At 43.2% G+C, this 25,733-nt stretch overlaps 1 protein-coding gene across 1 annotated transcript in view; it reads right to left on the reverse strand.

Annotated features, from left to right (window-relative positions):
* Positions 1–25,733, reverse strand: part of cers5 (ceramide synthase 5) — a 118,620-nt gene that overhangs the window by 91,678 nt on the left and 1,209 nt on the right. The gene's annotated exons all lie outside the window — the stretch shown is intronic.

Here is a 25,733-nt window from a genome sequence, read left to right on the forward strand (position 1 = left end):
GTTTTGGGGTCACGGTTCGGTACAATTTCGGTACACAGGAAAACAATATTTATGATTATTATATATTTATAATAATTATTATAATAATAATTATTATTATATATAATAATTTTTTATTAAGTTATACTTAGTTCCACCTAGGCTTGTCATTCTGTGTTCAGGAATCCACTTGAGTAAATTAATTGCCTAGTGCCCCCTCCCCCCACCGTTGTATAGTTTCACTTTCACTTCTAGAGTAGATTTTACTTCACGTGACGCAGAGAAAGACTAGAGAAGAGATGCCATGTTACACAACAATGAGAGGATTTATCACTATTTTGGATTTAAACACCGTAGCAGCTCGACTGGAGAGGTGCTAAAAGGACCAGTCCAGATCAGCAAAAGTAAACGTTTTTTTTCTCTCGGATCAGCTGGAAAGTAGCACAGTCTGCACAGAAGAAAGTTGGTGTGTGTGCGTGTACGTGTGTGTCTTTCCATTGGTTAACATTATTACGCGAACAAGAAAACAATGAACATTTTCAGCCTATTGTATATGCTGTGTTACAAACATACTGTATCATTCATGGTTGGTTTTGTTTCAGTGACACCTGTAGGCAAGGGGAGAAGAGGAGGGGAGAAACAGCCGAGTGCGCATTCATTTGTTCTGTCGGCTTGTTCATGCCTTTAGTACAAGCTTCAACGTTTTATTCATCATCTAAATGTGGCAATCCAAGCTTGATATGCAACGTTAAATTAATGACCTTCTGTGTTAAGACTGTTAGTAAGCCAGTGTAAAGTAAAGATATTGAGCATAGATTTGTAAAATGTTCACCTAGTGGTATGTATGAGACGTATTCTTCGTATGGCTGCACGTACCGCACCGTGAGCCACGTACCGTAAATTTGCGGGATGAATATGCGTACCGTTACACCCCTACTTACAAGCATTTCCTCTTACAGGAAATTGTACTGTATTCGAGGACAAAAGAAAAGGAAGAATGAACACGAGGACAAATGCAAGAAAAGCAACCCCAGATGAAGTAAATACACTGATGGAAAAGACTCAACACGAGGCAATGATGCAACAGGTAGAACAAGCTAGCGGGACGCTGAATGTCAGTGCAGAGAAGCTACAGGCTAACATACAAACTAGCTTACAAGCTAACATAGAGGCTAACCAGGCCACCACGCAGATTGGATTAGGAGCAATACGGAGCATACAATGTAACAATGAAAAATCCAACGGAGGTGGCAATGAAGCGTCGGAGCTATGTAGAAATAAAGAAAAATCTGAAAAAGAAAGGAACCAGGTCCCAACAACGTGCAGGAGGTGGCGAGGGACACGGAGCGGAGAGGATGGAAGGTGCCGGGAGGAAAAGGAGAAATGCCTACGCTGATGTGGAGGATGGAGAGGGCGCGCAGATGGACCAGAACCGAGAAACGAGGACGAGGAGAGGAGGACGGGAGGAGGAAAAGAGGGGACCTGAACCCATTCAAAGCAGATCAACTATGAAGAACGACAAAGGGACACGAGAAATAGGCATGAAGGGCCACGGTGATCAAGGAAAGATACAAGACAAAATCAACGTGGAAGAGTACCCAATACAAACATACACACAGGGGACCTGGGGATGAGAATAGATGCAACAGAGGAAAGATAATTGAACAGTTACCCCAAGAAGTATAAGAAAACTATAACACCAGAATTTAGAATAATTAACACTATGATTTACAATACACACGTTATAGACAAACGATTTGAATTTCAAAAAGGGACACACTCAGGGAACAAAATAACCACCCGCCAAGCGCCAATGGCCTGTAGATTTACGGTTTGGCGACAAAAAATAATAGGTCTGCCCGCCATCTGGTGTGTAGTTCATATCGATACTCTTATTTTGAAAATCGTGTGCGGGTCTCATTTCCGCCCCAAGCGCAGCTCCAGTCATAATATCTGGGCTCCGGCAGCTAGCAACGATCAGGTTCATATGATACTCTTATTTTGAAAAACCTGTAGCAACTCCGCGAGTCATATGATATTTGCCCAGTACAGTCCGTGTTTCTGAAAGCAGAGCAGCGTTAACACAGCAGTGCGCCTACAGACTCGAAATAAGTCTGTGGTTTTTTTTTTTTCTCACAATGGGTCAAATGCATCTACATGCTTTGCACCGTCGCCATTCCTTTATGCCCACATCGCCCGAAATTAACGTTTATGTACCATTACAATCACTACAACGTTAGCGTAAGCTAACAAGCTAATCCTGATCAGAGGCAGAGGCGCAGAGCCATAGAGAACAGCAGTGTGGACTGGGGAAAGGGAAATGGGGGGGCACTCTCCCCTTCCCTGTGTGTGTGCGTTTGGAAAGACGACAAAGTCACTAGTCAGGACCCAGGACAGGAGTATATTATAGTAGTTCCTTATGTTGTTTATGATATTAATTGAAAATAGCATATGAGAGTATTATATAGTAATAATAACACATGGCGATATACTAAAAAGCTATTTAAAATTTTTGGCTGGTAAAAAATCTGCCCGGCTGGTAGTTTTTCAAATCTACCAGCCAAATGGCTGGTAAGTCAAAAAGTTAAGTTTGTTCCCTTTTTGGGGAATAATACACAATGGACTGGTATGAAGGAACTACAGGGCCCTCATGCATCAACGTGGACGTAGAACTTGACCTACTTCCACACGTAAGCACGGAATGTAGAACTAGCGTACGCACAGGGAAGTCGGCATTCATCACACGTGCGTACGCAGGCTCTATGCCCCTCTGTGTTGATGAATACCACTTTGTTCTACCGTCAATGCTCGTGCATGATTATCCATATATGGTCATGAAAATGAGGAAACACCCCCCATGGGATGTGAAATAATGGACTAACCCGAGCGGGACTCCGAGAAACTCCACGGAGAATTCACTGCTGTCGAACCAAGAAGACACTATCGCGTATTATGATTTATGGGATAAATAAAAGGCGGACTTGTAAACGGTGATGTCAGATATCAACGGCTCCCTAAGACCATTGCTGCAATTCTGCCTGGACAGCTCAAAATACTAATAAAGACCGTTCGTTGACCACTGTTTGGCGTTGGTTGTGTGTCATTATAACCGCGCTGGAATATGACTGCCTTTTCCCGTGTTGTTTGATTAATACCCACGGATTAAAGTTCTCCTCAATTCTATTCCAAATCGCGATGGATCTCCCGTCAATTTTCTACCTGCTGCATATGATTTCTAGAGGCATACTACAATCTATTTTGATGTCAGTATTGGGTAGCCTATATAAACAATATAATACGAGAGCATATACAAGAACAATGAATCTCACTGCATGTATGATGTATCCTGCCTTTCAATACATGAACTTGAATTCCATCATGTTTGTGTGCGGGACTCAAGGCTGCTGTCACAATGGGTGGTACCGCCGTACAGTAATAATAACAGTCCACACAATATCACGATCCATGCCATAGCCTATGTTCCATTAGGACATGATCTGTGACGACAAATGTTCTAGAATGTTTGATTAAGATATCATACTCTGACAGCATGCCTATGAGCAACAAAAACGCGAACTTGAATCCCATCATATAGTCTGTCCACTATCTGCATGGTGTCATTGCAATGCGTTTTCTATTCTTTCTTGTACAGTAAAAAGGGGGAAGAACACTATATTCATATGACTTATTCTGCTTACAGCTTCGAAATTCCACTTGTTTCGTTTAACGTAAAGCCTTTTAAATATAATCAAAATGTTCCCGTGTTTCGGCGGTCTGTGCGCAAAATAATAACGAGTTGAGCTTTATGATTTATGATGAATTGAAAATGGGGGACCCTGATGTAAACAGGACGAAAGTTGGTCTGCATCCCCAATTAACAATTGTATGTACTGAGCTGTACTGTACTGTACCCATTCTGCAATCTGTTAATAAACTTTTCAATCAATCAATCAATCAATCAAGCTACGCGGAGCGCAGTCAGTCAGTAGCCTACACCCCGTATATTCCGATGACGCTATATAAACCATGCTGCATTCATTCTGAGAGAAAGATCTATTATTCCAAATGCTATTTATAGGGTTTTGACCATAATTACACTACTGTTGCTATCTTACAATGAACTATAATGAACTACGGTTCATACAGAACATCCAGTGTTATTATGCACAGAAGCTCATTTCCTTGTTGTAATAATATATTCTACCACTGGGAGCTAGGTACGCCAGGTCTGACCTGTGCGTAGATGTACGCACGAAGTCAAGTTCAAGTTCAAATTGATGAATCCCACTCTTTGCTTAGAAATGATCGTACGCACGGGTTACGCACAGATCTGTGCGTAGAACACGTTGATGCATGAGGGCCCAGGATTACACGTGACACACTACAAATGAACATGAGCATAAGAAGGACAAATTCAGAACATTGACCGGGAGCTCCGAGGCCGTCCACAGAACGAATGTTGGACTTATATAGTGTGCACTTCGCCACTAGGGGGAGCCCTCTCACTAGGAGAGCCATTACTCCTCACCCTTCCAACATGGAACAGAGGGATACGATTAAGATCCTCTAACACCATGGGAGCACCAAATGTTGTCTTTTTCTTTGAGTTATGTTAGAATAGCAGTTGCTTTGAATGTGCACATGATCATCTGTGAAGGACACAAATTCAAAAGATTTTGGACAATAATAGACTAATTGGACTAATTATATGGCCTATTTTGTTTCCATTTTTATTTTGTAAGTCATGTCACCAAATGTTGTCTTTTTTTTCTTTGAGTAATGTTAGAATAGCAGCTGCAGCTGGGTCTTGTATGCCGTGGGGTCGTTGTGCGTGGGGTGGGGTGCTTGGTGACATGGGAGGTAGCGGGCTTGGCTCGGTGGGGGGGAGTCTCCTTCCCTCTCCTCTACTGGGCCTAGCCCAATTTAATTCAAGGGACCCGTGTCGCTGGGTGCTCGGCCCCACGTGGGCCGGACCTGGGATGTGGGGCCGAGCCCTATATAGCTTATTGTGTTTTCAGTAAAAATAAATTTAAGTCATGTTAGAATAGCGGTTGCTATAAATGTACATAGTGATATCGGTGACATGGGAGGTACAGAAGTGGGCAGGCTAAGTTCAGTGGGGGGGAGATCGGGAGGAGGGGCCATCGTTCCGGCGGTTCGACCCGGGAGAGGGGGGCCTTGCGTGTTGTGGGATCGGTATAGGTGGGGTGGGGTTTCCTGGGGCCCTCTGCCGCCGTGGCCTGGGCGGTCTGGTCACCAGGCCGGGGGGACACCGGGCTTGGGGTCGCGGGGCCATTGAGGCGTGGTGCTTTGGCCTTCTGCTGGCCTGGGCTTGGGGTTCTCATGGGCCGGGGGCCTGGCGGTCGGGGCGGGGGCTCTGGGTGCTCGGCTCTGCGCATGGTGGACAAGGATATGGGGGTGTTCTGTTTCTCGGGGAGGAGGGCGGGAGGGAAGGGGTTCTCTCATGGGGGTCAGAGCGGCTGGGCTTTGCCGAGTGGGGTCTTGTGTGTTGTGGGGTCGGTGTGCGTGGGGTGGGGTTCTCGGTGGCATGGGAAGTAGCGGGCTTGGCTCAGTGGGGGGGAGTCTCATTCCCTCTCCTCTACTGGGCCCGGCCCAATTAATTCAAGGGACCCGTGTCGCTGAGGGCCAGGCTCCGCGCGTATCGGCCTGGGATATGGGGGAGTTCTATGGGCTTAACTCAGGGGGAGGGGGGAATGTCAGGGGGGCATCGTGTCTGCGGTTTGTCCCGGGAGAGTGGGGTCTTGTATGTTGTGGGGTCGTTGTGCGTGGGGAGGGGTGCTTGGTGACATGGGAGGTAGCGGGCTTGGCTCGGTGGGGGGGGAGTACCACCCCTCGCTCCTCTACTGAGCCTGGCCCAATTAAATTCAAGGGACCCGTGTCGCTGAGTGCTCGGCCCCGCGTGGGACGGACCTGGGATGTGGGGAGCCCTATTTCTAGGGGTGGATGGCGGGAGGGGGGGTCCCTCTTATGGGGGTCTGGGCGGCTGAACGCAGCCATACTATAGAAATTTAAGGGGCCCATGTTTTTATATTGTTATGTTATTGATGTCATTGTAAGTAGTGTCTAAGTGTTGTACGTCTATAAATGTTAATACAAATTTAAGTTTAAAAAAGAAAAGAAACAGGCTATATTTCTTTTTAATTTGAGACTACAAGCGTACTTAACTCATTGGCTGCCAAAAACTAGATTTCTCGTTTTTCAAAGCCAACTGTTAATCCTAAAAATACTATAGTCAAACCGGCCGAGGAGGTAACATTATCTGTCGCCGAGTTGAGAGCACCCCAGACTAGAGCCAACTAACGTTCGGCAATGGCGATCGCCTAGAGCGAACTATTGGAGATTATTATGAAGAGGACAAATGGTGACGATCCATCCATAACATAAGGTGCATTTTCACTAGACTATGTTGGATTCTAGTATTTTCAAATAGGCTGTTTGGATGAAACGTTATCTCCAGACTAGAGCCAACTAACATTATTTATTAAAATTGTTCCTGTTCTGACTCAGACACTTCGGAGCAAGAGTGGACAGGGTTTTGGTGGACCTGCTGACAAAGGTAATGTCTATTTTACAGAACCCCATCATAAATCATGCCTTTGTAATGATCCCAGCGTCGGAAAACGACGCCCCCCCCCCCCCCCCCCCCCCCCCTTGGTGGCTTTGTGAATAGAAACATATGGTCGTGTTTACGTTTGACCTGGAAATAATATAGGTTTCAGGCGAGCAACTCGCACGAAATGCGCATGCTGCAAAACACATCATATCTCGCGTTCCAGAAAACTAGACTGGATTATTTTGAAACAGGGCGATTTTGATAGCGCACGAACGAAGGCATTATACTGTTGGAGTATAAATAGTGCCTGTCAAATGAACCATACTATTGTCTCCATAGCTATAATATAGAATATATGATGGGTCTGCAAACATCGTGAAAATGGTCAAAAAAGCTGGCACCAGGGAGTAAAGATGGAAAAACAGCGTGGCAGTCAAATAGTTAAGGATGACTGCAATTAGGATTTGTAACAATAATGAAATAAGTTAGGTTGGATCCCTAGCAGGTGATCATAAAAAGCAACGGCCAAGGCCAAGTAATCTATGACAGGCCCAGCGGAGGAGTAATCTGCCAGGCTGGTCTGAAACAACAGCGATAATAAATCAGGCAACGGGAGAGATAAGATAACTCCATCCTAGTTATGTCAAATGTCAAAACATCCCTGTTCCCCCTCCAAACCTGCCAACTCCAACATACACAAAGCCTGTTGCCAAGAGACACGGCCGCTATGGCCTCTGTCCACTGCCAGTGGTGGTGGTGGGAAGAGCAGCAAGCAATCTGGAATTGAGTAGCAAGCACAATCTTGACAATGGAAAAGAAACTTCCCAGGCCTGCAGGGCCTATTCAGAGTACAGGCTCCACCTGGATGTAGCCTCAGCCTCCAACGTAGAGGTGAGGGCTAACTTGGGCAACATCAGAAAGAGACATCAGACCCAATAATTACAGACCCCAGTACAGAGCAAGAAGATGTTTAATACTAAAGATGTATCAGTAGCACTCTCTAACAGACACAGTATGTCCCTTCTGTAGGGCTGGACAGAGAAACCCACACTAGTAACAGTGTCTGTAGTAACTAGTATGTGGCAACAACAGATTACAAGGAAAGTCAGGCTAATGATAATCCCATACATACACATCATTGTTTGTGGTCTTAACAAAGTAACACCTCTCAACCCATGACAGGGCTTAGAAAGGCCTGGGGCCTGCGCACACTGTTCCATCTGCAAAGTCACTGCCAAGAGCAAAAGCAACGATTCTGCTGGAAGGAGCAGGAACGGGTCACAGAGCACTCTGCGTGAAGAGTAGCCTGCAGGTGAAACAGAGTCGTTTCCTACAGATAGCTACGCTTGATGGTTCTATGCAGAAAATGTTGCCAAACAAGAACAAAGACAAAATGTTTTGTGAAATAATAGACGCTAGTGGAGGGAGAGGACGACTAACGACTGGCTTAAAACGTGACAATGAAATCAATCACACTGCTCTCTGACATGCTGGCATTGGCTCAGTCATCAGTGCTTTGGTTAATCATTTTACATTTGCTTTTAGTCACTTAGCTTTTATACAAAGCCACTTAAAAGAAGTCAGCAGGAGGGTTACACCTGTGGCGCCTAAAGGTAAGTGGTATTGTTCGTCGAGCAGTGCCGAGCTCGAGTGCTACACTAGTATAGACGGTGCATAGTAGTATAGACATAATTAGCAGAGTAGGTAGTAGGGTTGTAACCAGGCATGTGCACACATAGAGCCCAAGTGGTGCTTGAGCACCTGCCTTTTTGAGCCTCATAAAAAAGTGCCCTTTTTGAAGAAAAAAATTAAATAATGTTTTTACCGTTACGCATATAGACTGCCCTTCCAACTGAAAAATGTCAGGATAGAATAAAAATATTAGGTAAAGAGAGAGAGATGCCCCATATTCCATTGCAGTTTGCACGGCCTCCTCAGCGTGCCTCTCCGCGGACCTATATATTTTATGCATAGCGTGGGTGGTGATGATGATGATGATAGAAACCGCTGTGGCGCATACAGTTGAATGCTGGTATTACACTCATTGAGGGACACGAAGAAGTCAAGTCCGATGGGATTTGGGAATCTCAAATACAAATATATTAAACAATACAGAATATACAGCACTTCTTGGGGTCTGTAGGGTAAGCACTTATTCCCTCCCCCCTGAACATTTATGGAGATGTATGGGCCTTTTAAGTCAGTGATAAAAGTGTCTTTCAAGGATAAGTGAGCTCCTGCACTGATTATTATAGTTCAATATTCAATATTTGATCACCAAAACCCCCAAAAAGCATAAAAAGGGGGCCCCCCCGGCCGAAAAGGGCCCTTAAAAATCGGGCTTGTGCGCTACACACACAGGTATAGTGCCCTTTTCAGCCTTTGAGCACCTGCCCCTCTAAAGTCCTGTGCACGTCCCTGTTTGTAACGATTCAACCCCACAACGATTCGATTCGATTACGATTATTCAGGCAACTATTCAATGCATCATGAAATATCTTCATTTGACCATGATTCGATTCAATTAGAAGAGATTAGATCAATTTTCTATCAGTTAATTCCCCCCAAAAGAATTATACACAAATGTGGCTGGGGGAAGTGATTCACTCAGCATGAATGGACTATAGGTCAATAAAATATCGACATAAAAAAAAAAAAAAAAAAAAATTATTTTTAATAATCGATTCTTACATTTTCAAATCGATGCAGTTGAATTGTCACTTTAGGATTAGGATTGATGCATTGTTACACCCCTAGTAGGCTAGGTAGTAGTATAGGCATAGTAGTATAGTAGATAGTAGTAAGTTGTACTGACTGAATGTCATGTTAGTGTGGTCATGTCAGTGATGTCAGTTTTTATGAATGACTAGGGTGGAAATTAGCCCTGTGCTATTCCCGGCATATTTACGTCCTTATCATGCTGAGCCCATTGGCGCCCCCCATATCTTAGGCCGCTGCGCCCGTAGCCGGGCCCCCATCGACACAGGTCCCTTGAATCAATTGGGCCAGGCCCAGTAGAGGAAAGGATAGGGGACTCCCCCCCACCGAGCCAAGCCCGCTATTCCCCATGCCCCCGAGAGCCCCACCCCACGCCCATCGGCCCCCCCTACGGGGGGCAGGAGGCTCTTCAAGCCTCTCTTCATGTCCAACATTTTGAATTTTTGTCCTTCATATTTGTCCATGTGCACATTTAAAACATAAATACTTTACATAAATCGCTCCCAAGGTGTACGGGGGATCCATAAGTCACCCCCTCTCCCCTGCTGGTAGGTGCAGAGTATTGGCTCTCTTGTTGAGAGGGCTCTGCCTAGTGGCGAGGGGTGCCTGATGTCTTGGCCCCCCTTCATCTCACTATAATTGTCCGCCAGGCAGATTTTTTACCAGCCAAAAATTATAAATTGCTTTTTTTCAATTAATATCATAAACAACATAAGGAATATTAGCATAATTTTGAGTGGACTGAAGGAATGAGTCAGCGTTAATAGTTTTAAATGCAAATAATTTATTGAAACATAGAAGTGGGGTCGGGACACACACACACACACACTGTTTCCACTCACCACCCCCGCATCATATTGTAGTCTAGTCTGTCTTCAAACTTCCACTCCTCTCGAAACTTTTTTATATTTGAATATCAACATTATCTGTCCATCCTCAGTAATCCTCAGTTTACTATAATATACTCCAGACTAGTGACTTCATCGTCTTTCCAAATGCACGCACACAGAGAAAGGGAGAGTGCCCCCCCCTTTCCCTTTCCTCAGTCCCCATTTTCTGCTGTTCTCTATGGCTCTGCCTCTGATCAGGATTAGCTTGTAAGCTTACGCTAACGTAACGTTAATTTCGGGCGATATGGGCATAAAGGAATGGCGACGATGCAAAGCATGTTAGATGCATTTGACCCGTTGTGAGAAAAGAAAAAAAAAACACAGACTTATTTCGGGTCGCAAAATAGGCGCACTGCTCTGTAGCCCTGCTCTGCTTAACCCTTTCTCTGCCACGCTTATGTACATCCTTATACCGTCCTCTGCCAGCTCTATTTGTCTATGGAGAAGTTCCCCTTCTTTGCAGGGCTATAACTTTTTAAATTGTATTGCTAAATTGACATTACTATGGCCCATTCAACATCAATTATCTATCGTTTAGGATGTAGCAACGTTCTACTTTTTCATTCACATATTCATACTAAAATACGGTCTAAAGTATAAATATGTTTTTATCGTTTTCTGCAGCATTCTGCAGAACGTGATTTATAGCCCTAAATACATATATTAGATCATCAAATGTAGTTTGATACCGATTGACGTCATAATAAGACGTTCAATTGCACAAGGTCCTAAACGTCTTGCCTCATCATCTGCTGGTGACCGGAGGGGGGGGGGGGGGGGAGGGGGGGGGGGGTTTATAAGTCCGTGGCCGACGTTAAATGAATCATGTAGTATGGGTGATATATTGATCATAGCAGTTTGTATCGAAAATGGTAAACAAACAGGCTGAAACTCACCCCAGTCTCCTCGTAGCGTTGGGTGATGAGCGTGGAGCAAAAAGATTGCTATTATGGGATGTTGATATATGCGATCCATTTCCAGGTTGTATAATAGTATATACGTCCAAATCATGTTGTTTATCGAGTTATTGGCAACGGATCGCTATCCATTGTGTCGGACCGAATATGGATGAGCACCACTTCCTGCCGCTCATTTCCTGTTTGGGCGATCCGCCGATCGGCCACCAGATGGCGCTCTTGAACCGTTGGAGAGTTGAGAGGAGATCAACAGGGGATCTCAAGACTCCGTGGGTAAAATATGATTGCCATCACAGATTTTTGAAATATTGATCTCAAAGACGCCTTACGGCGTCATTGGCAGATTACGCATGGCGGAGAATGACGTGGAAACTCGTCCTTGGCGAATAAAGGGTTAATGCAGACAGCACGGACTGGGCGGATATGACTCGTCGAGTTGCCACGGCCCGTGGGGATTTTCAAAATAAGAGTATCATATGAACCGAAGTACCGAACGTTGTTAGCTGCCGGAGCCATAGATATTATAGCTGGAGCTGCGCTTGGGGCGGAAATGAGACCCGCACAGGATTTTCAAAATAAGAGTATCGATATGAACTATTTTGTTACACGCCAGGTGGCGGACAGACCTCTCATTTTTACTCGCCAAACCTTAAATCTGCCCGCATTGGCGGTTGGCGGGTACTTATTTTGTTCCCTAAATGGGGGGCCCTGATGTAAACAAGACGAAAGTCTTTCTCTGGTCTGCATCCCCTTAACAATTGTGTGTATTGAGCTATACTGTACTGTACGCGTCAATACTTTTACCAACTAACCTCCAGTTCCGCGTTCGCGTTCTGCAATCTGATTGGCCACTGACGTTTCTGGTCATGTGACATATGCGCCAATCGTGTGACGCCTGTTTCTATCACTGGTTAAGCTTAGGCACTCTTTCGAAGTTGGTTAAGGTTAGAGTTTGTCTTAGAGCAGGGCGATAGAACACCAGCCCTGATTCCAAACTCTAACCTTAACCAACTTCGAAAGAGTCGCCTAAGCTTAACCAGTGATATAACTAGGCGTTAGGTAGTTTGCACGCTGTTAGAGGCGGAAATAGGCGCAGAAACAGGCATCACGTGATTGGCGCACATGTATGTCACATGACCAGAAACGTCAGTGGCCAATCAGATCGCAGAATGCGAACGCGGAACTGGAGGTTAGTTGGTAAAAGTATAGACGCGTACTGTACCCATTCTTCAATCTGTTAATTAAAGTTTTCAATCAATCAATTCAATCAATCAATCAATTCAATCAGGCAGGAGGGAGACGTTCCCCTTGTTGCACAGAATGCCAGGTCAATAGCCTTGAAGCAGCGTTTCCGTTAGCCGGTAATTACCGGTATTTGGCCGGCAAAATCTGTTGAAGTCCGACATATTTAATCTCTCCGGTCATAGTGTCCGGTGAAAATAGTTCCCTCTGGGCACAGTTTGATTATTTGAATTGTATTTGGATGGGCTGGAGTTGGGTGAACGAAACAATCATTGCGTTTGTTGTCGTTGCTTCGCTCAGCGAGAGCTTGCTGCTGGATTTGCGGAAGGCATGCAGCTGCAGACCCACATAACCCACCAGCTTTGCTGGCACAGTGCGGTCCCCAGACCTGGAAAGCTGCTCTGCGGGTCTGCAGCTGGATGCTTCTTGCAAACTAACTGCTGCCGGCTCGCGCTGATAACAGCTTTCATTGTTGGACCGGCTGCTTGGTGGAGCAACGATGAAACGAATGTAATGAATCGTTCGTCGCATGGGCTATTTAATTTTGGCCTGTTTTGGTACGGTTCGGGTGATCAAGTTGTGCTTGGAGGGAGTTGTTTTCACCGGACATTATGACCAGCACCAAGTCGTTGGGAGGTGGAGAAATACATCACGCAAACCCGGCCACGATAACGTTGCCGTCTCTCTCTGCAAAATTTCTCAGTTCTTCGCTTGATATAATTAATACAAATGTCCAATATAACGGAATTCGTTAGCTCATAAAAATGTGATTATAACAGACTGCTGTTTAGTGTCGGACCGACTGCCCACATACGCGGTCTATTTTATTTCAAGTCAGCAGCAGCACGGAGTATCGAGGGACTTATTTTATTTGGAATATATTAATGACTGTATACGCAAAAGTAGCCTAGTTTTAAATAATAATATTATAAATCTACATGCCTTGAGGATGACATTCTTTATATAGTCTGCCTATAAATTGTTTTAAAGCTCAATAAACTATGACCGGAATTAATCTCATTTGTCCGGTAGATTGAAATCTTGCAGGTCACGGAGACCGGCAACAATTTTTTCTAACGGAAACCCTGCCTTGAAGTAGTGGATTCGTGCGGCAATGGGAAGCCAGTGCAGCTGGTTTCAAACAATAGAATGACTATCTGAATTACAGTTGGTTGGATTAGCCTACTACATATCTAGGGTTGGTTTAGGCTACTATGGCAGATTCCCCTGTTTCCAAGTAAGCAACTGCCAAACTCAAAACAAGTTATGTGGCACAGACAATTGGTGTGGATGATGAACCATCAAGGCGAGGCCTATGAGTGAGTGAGTGTGCATGTGTGTGTTTGCTAGGATTGCTGTGGTGTCACCAGTGTTAAGCAGTGTTCAGGCATCCACTGAGTAGTGTTTTTTGTTCATCAAATAAAAAAAACGACTAAGCATAGTAAAAATACTAAGCGTGTTATCAATACTTAGTCAGACAACATTATAAAGTGAATGTGTATGCGCGGACAGCAAATCTATTTTATAGGTCGCAATACAGAGTGGCTTAAGTTTCACTTTCACTGAGAGTAGATTTAACTTTGCGTGAAGGAGAGAAAGGAGGCTCTAGAGACGACACAATGTTACACAATGATGGCAGAGGATTTGGAAATATTTCGTATTAAACCCTGCTGCAGATCGATGCTGAGGACCAGTCCAGACCAGCAACGATATGTGTGCGCATTGCGCAATGAGCTAAATAAGGCTTCATCTACATTGATCCGTCAATTAACGGATAGAAAATTGATGGAAGGTATACAGTTAGAACATAACGTCAACTCTGTCTAACAAATGGATACTAGTCATTGAAAATGAATAATAAATAATAAAAACAGACTTAGACATACAGACACAGTGGATCAATGTATCCGCATAAAGTTAAAGATTAAAGTAAGTGCTCTACAGATATTGAAATTACAATATATTTTGTCAAATGTCCAGTTTCACCGGTAATACTGGTGTTCTCATGAGTTTATTACTCAAGGGAAATTTCACATCACCACGGCAACCCTAGTGTGTGCATGTGTGTGTCTGACACTGTACATAATGTGTGCTTGTGTGTAGTCTATGTCTGAATCACTGAATGTGTGTGTGTGTGTGTGTGTGTGTGTGTGTGTGTGTGTGTGTGTGTGTGTGTGTGTGTGTGTGTGTGTGTGTGTGTGTGTGTGTGTGTGTGTGTGTGTGTGTGTGTGTGTGTGTGTGTGTGTGTGTGTGTGTGTGTGTGTGTGTGTGTGTGTGTGTGTGTGTGTGTGTGTGTGTGTGTGTGTGTGTGCCCAACTAACACCCCACTCTGATTCTGGCGATCACAGCCGCAGTAGGGGGAAGAGGAACATTAAGCCATTGTCTGACGTTTCTCTGATGAATAAATTAGTGAGTCAGAGAGGCAGTCAGCCAGCCAGAGTGACTGGTCTCTGATAACATCAGCCTGGCCCCCTGCCCTCAGTCATGAGTCTCACCCGGAAACACGGGCCGTAGACGACTCTCTAACACCTGGGAGGCCTCCCCCTGGCACCTGATCCACAGACAACCCTGAACACTTGGCCTTGCTCCGCCTGCACTGACCTCCAGGCTCCCATTGCTGCTTCTTCACAGCCACTTGACCGTGTGCACTGTGTGCACTCTCCCAGAGGCAACATCCGACTCTGCCATGAGCCTAGTTGGCACCTTGTCCACCGCAACAAATTATGCTTATGCTACATATTAAGCTACCACACTGAGTCCCTAGTCACTTTGTCCTGAAACAATTCCTTTATCCTCCTCCATAAAGTAAGACATGTGCATTGTTCTGATTCAGAGACACTGCATAGGCTTGTTCTGACTTCCTCTGCTGAGCAGTGAACTAGGGGTGGGAATCACCAGAGGCCCCGCGATACGATATTAGAAATATATAGGCCTATATGTAACATCATCTGTTTTATCTAATAAGGTCATGTTTTCAGTCCATTCACCTCATTCCAGTAATTTGTATTGCAGTAAAATGGGATTAAAGTAAAAAGAAATGTAAAAATAATGAATAAATTATTTTCTTTAAAAGATATTGATACTGTATCTATACATCAGCATGCTAAATATTGAACTATATAGCTTTTTTCTATTCTTTCCCCCCACCCCTTAGGGCTGAGCCGAAACGTTCGAATGTTCGGACCTTCGTTCGTTACGTTGGCGTTTGAATTCTAAATCAACATTCGAATTTATTTATTTTTAATAAAAGAAAATGTGAAAGCTTTTTATATATATATATATATATATATATATATATATATATATATATATATATATATATATATATATATATATATATATATATATATATATATATATATATATTGTATGTGTCTATTCATCCTGTTTAACAATGGGGTTTTTCTTCACAGTTGCAGATAAAGATTAGGCTACACTAATACATATTTTTTTATCCACTTTTTCTCCTTATTTTTCTATTTTTCTCCCATCCCAATTTCGTATTGCCAATTCTCCCCTCCCCTGTCTTGAACGTTGCTAGACTATGCCTCACACTGGTCGGCTGTAGTGAGGATAGAAGCCTTGCATCACGTGTCCCCTCCGGTACACGAGGAGGCAGCCTGTCGCATCTTTTCACCAGACAGCGCAGACTCTCAGTGGCGAGGAGTAACGCGTGGGAGGCTCACACTGCCCCCACGATACTTCCTGTCTCTGCTGTGCAGGCGTCACTCAACCGACCTGTAGGAGTCGCTGGCCACAACGTCCAGATTACCACCCATCGACTTCCACCCGCTAACTCTGCCAATTGAGATAGTATGACGACTGGCCCAAGCCGCAGGCAATGCTGACACCGGGATTCGAGACCGGAGTCTCTTGCATTGGTGATGAGCGCAATCTCTGCTACGCCACCCAGGCTACACTAATATTATAGTATTATACTATTATAGTATATGACTCATCATAAAGATTTTAATAAAACATTTTTCATAAATGATGTAGCTAGCCTATCTGCATCCGCTTGGCACTCTGAGCTCCATCAAGACGTCACCATCACTTCCGTACCAACTGTGCCCTTATTGGATTATTTATGTTGACGAAACTGATAAGTTATATTAATTAAAGAAAGTTGATTTAATTTTTAAAAATACTCATTTAATCAGATTAATCACTTTATTCAAATTGAGGATTTAGTTTGGGGATAGATTTTTTTAAATTTAATTTTAATTAAAAACGAAGGTTCGAACGTTCGTTCGAAAAACCCTGACGAAGTTCGAAGCCCAGCTCTAACCCTACAGTGAACACTGTTTAGTTTGCTCCAACTCTTTCTAGGCTTAGACTGTTCATAAACAACAACCTTTATAATACAGCAATATGAACAATATGAACTGGGATTGAATTGTATTATACTGTATTGTACACTATAGCCCAAGTTTGTGTCCTTAATTATAATTATATAATTATTATAATGTAGGCTATGGTGTGATTACCTCCGCCAAGGTTAACAAGATCTCTCGAAAGGTCATGGACACATTGCCATACAATTGGCTGTGCACATTCATGACCACATGAGGAAGAACTCTATTGTTTTTTTGACCCCATGACCTTTCCTCTACCGCCACTACTTCAGGCAAAACTTTGACGTTTCAAATGAGCACATCTCCTGACATATACGTAAAGTCAAATATTTGCTGTGAACATTCATGATCCCTAGAGGAAGAAACATGTTGATTTTGGTGACCCCATGGGCTTTCTTCTAACGCTACCATATAGCCCAGGGGTGGGAAACCTTTTTGGGCATGAGATCTACTTTGCCGTTTTCCAAGGATGGATAGATCTACCATCGCCAGCCAAGCAGACAGAATGAACATCACCACCACTTTAAGTCTAATCATAGCCTGGTTTATAATAATGCAAACATATAATTGGTCCATATTTTAATATTAATAACAATTTAAAAATTCTTACTATCTGGGTAGACAGGCACATTGATATTATGAAACAAACAATACAAATAAATATGGGACCTTTAAAATACTAATGGTAACACTTCCTCCAGTTGCCTTATTAGACCCCTGTGTATTAGCCCATTGCAAAATATTCTACAAATCAAATGGTTGCTACTTAGTTTTAAAATGCAATACAAATGAATTAATTTGACATTTAAAAAGTCATGCATTGTACAACACAATATATTGAAAATGTATTCCCTCTTATTTCAGAAGCCGCAATGTCTAAATAGCCCAGACAAAGCACACACCTTGACATAAACACACCTTCCATATAGATTAACATTTGAAAGACAAGTTTCATGACATGTCAGATCCAGATGCCTGATAGGAGGATGAGTGCAAGCATGACTTTCTCCAGAACAGTGTTTACAAACTGTCATACTGTGAAGCCACGCATATTCCTCCTGACTTGAAGAAGCCGTTTTTAAATGCAAATTGCAACAGTCAACAAACAAGAGACACACACACGCGCACACACAAAAAAGGAAAGAAAGAGGGACTACAGAGACCGTATAGTAAACACACACACAGATACACTAGAAACAAAGGGAGAGAGAGATGCCTCTCATTCTTTTTGTAACCCTTTGCTCTCTAGTAACAATGTAATTAAAGCAGTTATGATTCCTGTATAAGGCAGCACCAGTTCTTCAGAGATGTCACCATGTATGCATTGCATATGCTCACTACTTGTATTTATTGCTCCATCTCTGCCCACTACAAACATGGGAACTCTCTAACCCCCTCCTATTGCTAGGTATTAGTGAGTTTTTCCTTACCTTCGCGTGGGGTATGTCTGGGAGTGTTGCATTTATTTTATTTTTTGCATTTATTTAATATTTTTTGGACCTTATGGTGTTGTTTGTTTTGTTCTTGACTTATTGTGATGTTTCTTCTTGACTTGTTTAAAGAAGAAGTGTACGGAGTACGGCCCATGGGGACATTAACGTGTGTTGTCGGGCCTTACAAATTAATTTGATTTGATTTGATTTAGATGAAAGGATGCAGCCGAGCGGCTGCGCTTGTCTTGATTTTTCCCATGGCATCAAGACCCCTGTCTGTACGCAGTCGCAGCCTCATTCTGTTATTCTCTTTTTTTCCCATTTTCTTTTTTTTATTATTTTTTTTTTATTATTGCAAAACAAAAATTATTAAAAGTCAGTACTCAACACATAATGCATAATGAAACTTTCAGTCAAGGTGGTTAAAATTACATGCAAGTACAGAAACAAGATAAAACAAAAATAGTCTATAATAACATTTTAACCGTATACAGTGTATATCCAGCGAAATTACAATTATATAAATGTTAGTATAGAATATACCCCTAATACCTATTTTCTAAAACCCTACACACATATGCTCCAGCTCGAACCCCCCCCTCCCGGACCCCCCCTTGGATAGTACCTCCATTATCCCTCACTCCTAACCAGACACTACCATTATAAGCTAGCTTTTATTCTCTCCACCACTTCTACCCACATTGACATTTTGGATTCATTGAGACCCAGAATTCTTGCTGTAGATATTTCTTGATATATCACATCGAGATATGTAAGAAACCAAACTTTCCGGCACATTTTTTCCGGTTGAAACCAGCGTGATGCTATCAGCTTTTTAGCTACTGTGATACCCGATAAAACCAATCTCTTTAGCTGTGGATTCACTGCAAACTCAAAAACATCATTCAATAGTAATACCGAGGGGTGTACTGTACAGGTATATTCCAAGATACGAGTTTTGATAATTGTTGGGACACATCTTTCCAGAATGCCTTAACTGGTGGGCAGTCCCAATACATGTGCATAAATGTTCCTTCATCCCCATGATTGATTGATTGATTGAAAACTTTATTAACAGATTGCAGAATGGGTACAATACAGTACAGCTCAATTTGTACATTGTACATTGGGAGCATTTGGAGTCTTGTTTAAGCCCCATTCTGCACAGTCTTATAGGAGTCAAGTATGTCCTGTGAATATAGTTCAGATTGATTTGTTGATGATCCGGGTTCCTTGATGTAAGTCGGACATTTGCCCAGGCTCCTTGCCAATCAAAGTCATTTTCCAGGTCTGGTATATCCCTCCTCCAGACAGTGTCTAGTTGAAGGGTTTCATACGAGGACGTTAGTAATTGATAATAAAAACCTGATACAAAACCTCCCAATGTTTCTCTTTCATAGAAAAATGTGTGGTATCTGTGGTGTTCAATTGGTATGAGTAATGGAACACCGTGAGACCTCAGACATAGTCGTAACTGTATGTAAAAAAGCCATGTGGACTCGGTGAGGTTAAACTTTGTGCATATTTCGCCATAACTACAGAAGCCCTGTAGTTTTTTCCCATTTTCTATATTTTTCTCCCATCCCAATTTCGTATCATCCAATTCAACCCTCCCCTGTCACGAACGCTGTTTCTTGCCTCCCACAAGCCGGCTGCAATGTGGACTAAGTCATACATAGCACAAGTCCCCTCCGGTACTTGAGGTAACAGCAGTCGCATCTTTTCACCTGCGCAGCTCGATCTCTCAGTGGCGAGGAGTAACGCGTGGGAGGCTCATGCTGCCCCCGACACTTCCTGATTCTACTGCGCAGGCGCACCAACCGACCTGTAGGAGTCGCTGTCCACAACGCCCGATCCCCACCCATCAGTTTCCCACCCCCTAATACGGCCAATGTGTATTAGTACGAACGACCAGCTAAACTGAAAGCAATGTGGAGCGCTGGGCTCGAACAGGCAAGCCCAGCGTCTCAGCATTCGTGGCGAGCGCCTTGCCCACTACGCCACGTAGCCGCCCTCTCATTCTGTTATTCTCACTCATTCTCACTCACTCAATAAAAGGAATCTGAATCTGAATCTGAGAAGAAAACAGTGCCCTGTGTCGACTCGTAAAGGAAACAACATTTTACTTATTAGGCTATATATACTATAGGCAACCTTTCCTCTCCTGAAGAGCACACGGACAGCCTCCTCTCCTATTTGAGCCTGAATAGAACATCTATCACCTCCTATCACTAAATTATATTCTGTGTACATGGAAAGAGGTAGGTCGCTGTCTCTTGGTATCTCATCCTATAGCCTATCCATAATGAATTGTGGTTTCAGTCTGGTGTGCTTGTAAGAAAGTACACACCTGGCTGATACCTGAATCCCAGGGCTATTCGCGACGCAATGTTAAGCATGCAAATCCGAAACAGGGGACTCAGTGAAAGCTTGCGAAGAAAGAAGGTGGGCCAAAGAGCCACGAAGGACAGGGATTCGCTGAGATTCAAATTAAGCCAGCAAGTCTGAGTGTGATTGGATGACTGACGAAATGATAGATGTCAGATTTTCCAGTAATCGACTCAGAGGCCCCTTGAGATCAACTGGTAGATCGAAAAGACATGGTTTCCCACCTCTGATATAACCAATCAGAAGTTATGGCCGATGGCCGGATTGCCATTTAATTCGCTGTGAACATTCAGGATGCCTAGAGGAAGAAACTTATAGATTTTTGTGACCGCATGGCTCTTCATGGACAACACATTTGCCATATTTGGTTTTCCACCTTTTTTCCGCTTTTCTTTTTGGCAAATCCCTTTTTTACTTATTCCTCCTGGACTGTTCACCTGATTCTCAAATAACTTGCTGGGTGACATCTAAGGACCAACATCTTTAATATATAGTTGAAATGCCAAACCATCTGACCACCAGATCCAATCGCATTTCAGATAAACATATGAACAAGAAGTGATTCTTGTGAACACTTTGTCCAACGCATTGTCCAACTTGCATCAAACATGTTGAATATGAAGCTCTGGTATTACCAAAGAGTCCATTTGATCTCAAGATAGCGCTATTCCCACAAAACTAAAAACATAAACACAACAGCTTGTCTGATCATGATGACATTGTATGTGTTGTCCCTTTTTGATATCCTCCTGATGGTATCAATTTGTATAGTTGATAAACCTAATTACATTGCTTTTCTAGTGCTTTGCACCAAACTAGACATATAGGTTTGTCATACAACAGTGTGATGTTGTACGACATGATCCCTGTTTTACTGGCAATATAGGCAACTCTTGTTTCTGTCATCTACCCTGTAAAATGTTGATTGCTAAAGTAATGGGGAGAGGTGGAGGTCTGCACTCTACTGAGTGCATTGTTCTAGTTACTCAGTCATGTCATTACTACATTGGTGATAATTGTGCCGGAGGTGGTGCCAAAGACAACTTCCCAACCAGGTTATAAGACAGTAAAGTTATATTCTATTATTTTTGTATTCTATTCTAGCACTCCTGCTTTGACTTGGTATGCAGGCTATTCGCTATATTATGCTTTCTCACACAATCACACATTACTTTGTGAATTGTCATATTAGTCATATGTAAACTTGTAGACTAGTCATAGCTCATATACTCTGTACAGCATCTGCACACAGCCCTGTTGATAAGTTGATGTAAATTGAGATATGATTCACTCTTATCTGTTGTTGACATAGTGTTTTTTCACGTTTATTATTTATCTTCCTACTATTCTATTCAATCATGCCTCGTAGTGCTGTCGACAAAGTTCTAAAGTAGTCTCTTATTCTATGTAACCTATCCACAATTTACCTATCCCAAGCTCTGCCCTCATTTCTTGACACTCCAATCACAACTGCTGCTTTCCTTTCTTTTATTTTTTCTCTCTTCACCCTCCTATCACAAGCATTACTTTCTGCAGTCAAGCTAAGAGAGGGGGCGGAGCTTGGGATAGGTCAATGTCAATGGACACACAAAACATTTCAGGATTGGGGCTTAATCTTAGGGGTGGGATTGATTGATTGAAAACTTTATTAACAGATTGCAGAATGGGTACAATACAGTACGGCTCAATACACACAATTGTTAAGGGGATGCAGACCAGAGAAAGACTTTCGTCTCGTTTACATCAGGGTCCCCCATTTTCAATTCATAATGACGTTTATGACATACACAACATACAGATATATATCATGACATTTATGACATACATGACATACAGTACTGTTACATTTGTGACGTACAAGATATGCAAATATACAGTACTGTTAAACAGAGATCATAACATAAAATATATACATACGAGGGGGAGGAACCTGTACATTAGGAGGGGGTGGGTGGGTGGGAGGGGGGTTTTGGACATGTACAGGGGCCAGTTTTGAATTTCAGCCTCCCGTAGGTGCTCTTTGAGAGCGGTTTTGAAGGTGGGTAGGGATTCACATTTTTTTTACGGCTGTGGGTAGGGTGTTCCACATTGATGTGGCATAATTGCTAAACGTGTTTAGTCCCTTGTTTGAGCCGAATCTGGGTTGAACATGATTTGTGGAACTCCCTCTGGTGTTGTGGTCGTGGTATTCACTGACCTTTGGGAAGTATTTCAATATGTACATGGGTACCTTAGTGGTGTAGTGTATCTTGTAGACCAGGCCCATTGCAAGTTGCTGTACTCTGTCGTCTACTCTAAGCCATCCTAGGTTGTCAAAATGGGCAGGGGTGAGGTCACGGTTCTAGGAGTAAGGTCGAGCAGTAGTCTGACCAGTTTGTTTTGTGATGTTTGTAATCTTGTTTTTAGTGCCTTTGAGGTGCTTTGGTACCATGAGGTGCAAGCATAGTCATAGTACCCTTGAATCAGTGCTCCTGTTAGAGTCTTCAGGGTATTCTTGTTGACCAGAGAGGAGATCCGGTACAAGAATCTTGTTCGTTGGTTGGCTTTTTTTATTACCTTGGATGCCATTTTGTCACAGGAAAGATTTGCCTCTAGGATGGAACCCAGGTAGGTAATTTCATCTTTCCTTGTGAAAATATTGTCACCCACTGTAACAGAGAAGCCGTTGGTCTTGCTGAGTTTGTTATTTGATCCGAAGAGAATGAACTCTGTTTTACCCAGGTGTAATGATAGTTTGTTATCAGGGAGCCAGGTGCAGATTCTGCCGAGTTCTGAGCTGAGGGTTTTTTCAACCTGTAACCTGTTCCTGTCAGAGACCAGCAGGGCTGAGTCGTCCGCAAACAGGAACACGTTGCAGTCACAAGCTGATGACATGTAATTTGCATGAATTAGAAACAGTAGTGGTTAGAGCTGCCGCGATAACCGCATTACCGCGGTATCGCTGTTGCATCACGCTCACCGCAGAGTTAGGCTGAATACCGCGTCACCGCTGTTTTTTATCATAATAATAAAGTTGGCTTGCGGCTTGCGGCTCTGCAGATATACCCTACTCGGTTCCAAGCGACCCTATTGGGTAGAAGTGGTACCAGAAAAGTCATGTGAAACATTGCAGACCACTGACTGGTCAGAAGAGAGACGCGTCACACTTTGTAGCCTCGCTCTGAACAATAACAGAACGCCGGCGCCGCCATCTTTACTGCCTCGCTAAGGATGCATTTCATTCAGGATTTGTTTGCGTCTTTGCGACAGAACCAAGTGCAATAAACAAAAAAGAATGGATTCACTGTGTATTCTGCCTTATTTATTGATGAAACAAAACCGACATCAACCCAATTTACCACCGAGCGGAGAGTTTAGTGTCACAACAAGATCGCTGATGTGTTAAGTTTGTTGTTGTTATTAGCCTAATATATTACCGTCAGCCGATATACACGAGAGGTAACGTTAAACTCGGGTTTGCTTGGTAGAATACACAATGAGAGGTAACGTTAGCTTTGGCAGAATAGACGCAACGAGAGTCTGGTTAATGTTGTTATTGATTGATTGATTGAAACTGTGTTAAACTCTGGCTTGCTGCAAGCCCTCGGACATCTATGCCCACGGAGCTTTCAGTGTACACAAGCAAGCGGCCCCGCCTGCATCCCCAGTTCCCCACACGGAGACAAACGGAGTAGTACCTGGCTGCAGTGGAAAAGGAACGAAGTACCAGGTGCCTAAAGCGGGTCGAGTCGAGTAGGTACTATGCAGTGGAAAAGCGCCATTAGACTAGAGGCAGGCTATAAGAGTAGACTACTAAAAAAAAAAAAATGCATTCAAACTTTTTTTTTTTTTTGTGCGCACTGTGCGGTAATAACCGCGGCGGTAGGAAATATTTCGCAAATTCGTGCGGTAAGGAAAATATCAATACCGCGGCAGCTCTAGTAGTGGTCCTAGTATGCTTCCTTGTGGAACACCACAGCTCACTTTGGGAGGGGGGGGGGGATAGAGTACCGTTTACATCCACCGTTCTCTCCCCTCCAGTTAGGATTGCATCCAGCTCACTGATGAACTATCAAAACCAATTGCTTTCCCACCAGTTAAGATATTCTGGAAAGAAGTGACCCAGCAATTATCAAATCTCTTAATTCTGAATATACCTGTACACCCCTCTGTATTACTGCTGAATGGTGTTTTTGAGTATGAAGTACATCCACAGCTAAAGAGATTGGTTTTATCTGGTATTACAGTGGCTAAAAAACGGATAGCATCACGATGGATTCAACCGGAAAAAATTTGCCGAAAGGTCTGGATTCTTACATATCTCGATGTGATTTATCTAGAAATATCTACAGCAAGAATTTTGGGTCTCAATTAATCCAAATTGACAATGTGGTTAGAAGTGGTGGAGAGAATAAAAGCTAGCATATAATGGTAGTGTCTGGTTAGGAGCGAATGATAATGGATGGATTATCCATTGGGGGGTCCAGGGTGGGGTGCGAGCAAGAGCATATGTATGTAGGGGAATAGATAGCAGGTATTAGGGGCATATCTTGTATAAGACATTTATTTAAACTGTGATTTAATTTGATGTGCACTGTTAACAATGCTTGTATATCTAATCGTGTGTTGTCATGTTTGTTTATGTGTTTGTTTAAAAAATAATAAAAAAAATAAAATACAAAACCAATTGCTTTTAGCTTGTCAATCAGAATGGAGTGATTGACAGTATCGAAAGCCTTTTGTAGGTCCAGCAGCATGACCATGCCACAGTATAGATAAGATGTTCCTTTGTTGATCCCCTTGGGGGAATTCAGGTGTCATAGCAGTACGGGGAGGGGGAGGAGTAGTACAGGTATGGACAGGGTAAGACAATAAATATAGGCAGCAGAAAAATTGCATATGAATAAAAGTACACGGTATACAAAAGGTGCAGACCTGTATTGGTCATAATACACTGCGCTAGCAGGGTTTGGTTGGTTTAGATACAACAGAAAGTGCCTGCCAAACATCTCAGTCTCAGTCAAATCAACTATTGTCAGCACTGACCAAACTGACAAACTCCACAAGCACCCAGACCAACAGGCCAAATAAGACCCACCTCTGACTCAAACAAGAGGACTGCCCTGGAAAGAGGGAATGAGACTCTGGGCAGGAGTTATAGGTGGTGTGGAGCACATCCCTCTATTTCTTACCTGGCGTAAGTCACCTGTGCCTGGGGTTGTCACATCAGACTTGCCCAGAAGAGTAGACTGAGGTTG

This window comes from Notolepis coatsorum (assembly GCF_963971535.1).
Source record: "Notolepis coatsorum genome assembly, chromosome: 6".
NCBI classification, from domain to species: Eukaryota; Metazoa; Chordata; class Actinopteri; order Aulopiformes; family Paralepididae; genus Notolepis; species Notolepis coatsorum.